General features: G+C 39.7%; 1 long non-coding RNA gene across 1 annotated transcript; it reads left to right on the forward strand.

Annotated features, from left to right (window-relative positions):
• The first annotated feature begins 2,027 nt into the window (after positions 1-2,027).
• LOC308468654 lies at positions 2,028-3,327 on the forward strand. Its single transcript, XR_013981779.1, has 2 exons — positions 2,028-2,089; positions 3,185-3,327. It is a non-coding gene; the product is annotated as an uncharacterized lncRNA (long non-coding RNA).
• The last annotated feature ends 440 nt before the right edge of the window (positions 3,328-3,767 follow it).

Consider the following 3,767-nt stretch of genomic DNA (forward strand, 5'->3'; position numbering starts at 1 on the left):
GGGGCCTAGTTGCTGCTGATTTTACTGTTGGGTTGTTTAAGAGGGCATGTAGTTGGTGTTGTGTTAACCAGGGCATTTGGGTGTCTTCTAGTTTGTCTTGTATTTCTTGTGTTGACAAGGGTTTGTTATTTTTATAAAAGTCTATTAGGCGATATAAGCCTTTGGTTTGCCAGGTTTTTATCTTGAGGTTTTGTGCTGCATGGTGGAATAATGGGTGGTACGCCAGGGGGATTAGTGGGGATGGGGTTGGGGATAGTTTGCCTATTTGTGTTTTCCATGCTTTGAGCATGGTCTGTGTGTACCTGTTAAGTGTTGTGGGAATTTTCTTTAGTTTGTTTGGGAGGAGTGGGTATGTTGTGGTGCAGGTGTTTTCAATTGTGTCCCTCTCTAGGTGTACCCACTGTTTTGTCTCATCTTCTAGTATATATGGGATTATATGGCGTATTTGGTTGGCATTGTAATATGCTTCTATGTTGGGGATTCCCCATCCTCCTTCTGAGGTGGGGAGGTGCAGGTATTTGGGGCTTATTCTTGGTTTTTTATGTGAGAAGATGAAAGAGTGTAGTTTTCTCTGCCAACTGCGAAGTTGGGTTGAGGGGATCCAGATTGGGAAGGTTTGGAATAGGTAGGTTATCTTCAGATCTCTTTTAAAAATAAGATAGTTGCTTATTGCCTTGACATCTGATGGGAGGGCGTTCCAAGGGAGATCAATGTGGCAATGAGGGTCCATTTAACCATTATTCTAACAGCCTTTTAATGGATGGTTTTACTGTTGTTTAAATTGCCTCCCTGCTTTTTTCTTTTCTTTTTTGTTGCTGCTAATTACAGTGGTACCTCGGGTTACAAACACTTTGGGTTACAGACTCCACTAACCCAGAAGTAGTACCTCAGAAATTGCGCTGCAGCGGGAGGCCCCATTAGCTAAAGTCATGCTTCAGGTTAAGAACAGTTTCAGGTTAAGAACGGACCTCCAGAACGAATTAAGTTTGTAACCAGAGGTACCACTGTAATTGTGTACAATGAAGTGTAATTGTTTCTTATTATTTCAAATTTTGACTGTTATAAACTGTGTATTTTTAAAAAGCACAAAACACCAGTAATCAATGAAGCACAGAACTTCCCTGAAAACATTGTTAAAAGTCTTTTGCAGGGGGGGTGGGGGGAGTTGAGGCCTCCATTTATAAAGAAAAAACATTGTTATATAAACCAAAAAACCCCAAGCAAACCTGCAAAAACTGCAAGATCGCACAATAACCTACACCACGATGTTGCCTTGACGTTTCACTAAGCAGAGGGAAATTTCTTGTCGTATTTCACAACTACTCATCCGGTTTCAAATTCATAAGATATTTACTCGCTTCCATGCTATCATTTGGGCCCCCCAATTTTGTATTTAAGGAGGCTTATGTGTACAGTGGGAAGGAGAGGCAGGGATGGGTGGTAAAAACTTGATGCAAAACAGCCAAAAGTTAAATAGAGACCCTTCTGTGCTATTCTGGATACTGTATCTAAAAGAAGCTGAATGTTGAAAGATTTAGCATAGATAAAACAAAGCACTTCTTCAGTGCAGAGTTAATCTATGGAACTCACTGCCACAGGAGAATCAGACAAATTCATGGAGGATAAGGCTGTCAATGGCTGTGTTCTCCCTCCAATATCAGAGGCAGTGTGCCTCTGAATACCAGATGCTGGGAACTGCAGATTGGCCACTGTGAGAACAAGATGCTGGACTAGATGGGCCACTAGCCTGATCCAGGAGGATCACCTCATATTCTTATTTATTTGTATTAAATACTATATAGCATACAATAGACTACTTAAAAAATAAGTGTCTATGAATGTGTCTTATGGCAATATCTTTGCAGCCGTTGGCCAGAAAAGAGGTAAGTAGGTGCTGAGTTACTATAATTTTCTCAGAATTTGGGTAGAATACGGCCTTCACATACCTAACCTCCTTTATCTTTTCAGGCATTAGGGACTGGCTTTTTTAAAATATAAAACTGAACATTCAGAGAAGAGGCACAGAATATCCACAGCCCGCCCCAAGCATGCATACCCCCCCCCCCCAAATCTGGGCTTCACAAACCAAGTGAGAATTACATGATTTATTATATCATTGTTTTTTTAACAATATTGGGGAGGGATGAGAGCCTAGGCCAAAAGCTTTGCTTGTGGGAGGTGCCCCGAATCCTGGAGAGCAGCCCTGGGACAGAATAAGTAGCAATACTGGATTACATGAAGTGGGCTGACTCAGAATAAGGCAGCTTCAAAAATAAGTCATGCCAGACCACTCTGATTTCTTTTTTTGATGGAATTACAAACTTGGTGGATCAGGGAAATGCTGTGGACATAGTGTATTTTGATTTCATGATACTGATGCACCAAACACTTAGGCAGAGCCATGTCCCATATTTTGTCTACCCCCCCCCCCTTTCATGGTAAACTCCAAAGTTTCCAGTGTTGGCCAAGCATGCTGCTACAGGTGAGAAGTGCCACTGGAGAACTGTCTTACAAAATTTGAGAAGTACAAATTTTGGAGGATGATTGGATTTGATTTGCGATTGGTTTTGCAAACTGTTAATTAGGTAAGCTTGAATTTAAATGCAGACTGAATCAAATTTCTATCCCTGATCCAGTCCGAGTGAGAGTGATTCTCCAGATCCGAGACAGAAGTACTTTCTCTTGTTTGCTCCCTGAGCCTTTTTACTGGGCCGAAGCTGCTCACCAAGGCAGACTCAAAGTTGCCTTTTAAAATATAATTTATTAATGTAAATGATAAGAATCAAGAAAAAAACAGAAACACAATACAGTGGTACCTTGGGTTACATACGCTTCAGGTTACATATGCTTCAGCTTACATACGCTTCAGGTTACGCACTCCGCTAACCCAGAAATAATGCTTCAGGTTAAGAACTTTGCTTCAGGATAAGAACAGAAATTGTGCTCCAGCGGCAGCTGGAGGCCCCATTAGCTAAAGTGGTGCTTCAGGTTAAGAACAGTTTCAGTACAGACCTCCGGAACGAATTAAGTACTTAACCCGAGGTACCACTGTATACATGTTGAAAAATAACCACCTCCAAAGTCAACAAGATCAAATACGGCAACTGCACTCAAACAAATGAAATATATATATATATATATATATATATATATATATATATATATATTTCCTGTTTTTCTTCAGATCATGGACCAGAGAACACTTGTGTAACTGCTAAACATTCCTTAAACCCACAACATTGTACAAGAAATTGAGGAACCATCTTAAATTTACCATTCTAAACCTCAGGCAAGTTGTTAGTTTCAATAAATCAACTTGTATGCCAACTTGTATTCATTAATCAGTACTTTGAAACAATTATCTTTCATCTCCAACCTTGTGCACCCAATATTCTTGCTGAAACTAGTACATTAAATATTGTTTCAGTCTGTATTTGAATTTAAAAATTTAGAGGAAAAATGTTAGTTTATAATTGCTCTTTTTAACATGGGCTGAGTATAAAAGAGATATCAAAATAAAATTGATATCTCTCTGCCACACTCAACATAATCTGAATATATAAGGGCTAACAAAATTATATGGATGTTTTGCCAGTCATTAAACTGGAGTAGCCAATGTGGTACCTTCCAGATGTTATGAACTGACTGTTATCTATCTGTCTCAGGAGGCCTTCAAGAGTAAAGTCAAACTATCCGAGAGTTATAGTGCCTGTTGTGGCTGTAGAGACCAATACAGGAGAGACATGTTTTGTTACAGCTGGGGCAGA

Source organism: Podarcis pityusensis (assembly GCF_964106645.2).
Source record: "Podarcis pityusensis genome assembly, chromosome: 2".
NCBI lineage: Eukaryota > Metazoa > Chordata > Lepidosauria > Squamata > Lacertidae > Podarcis > Podarcis pityusensis.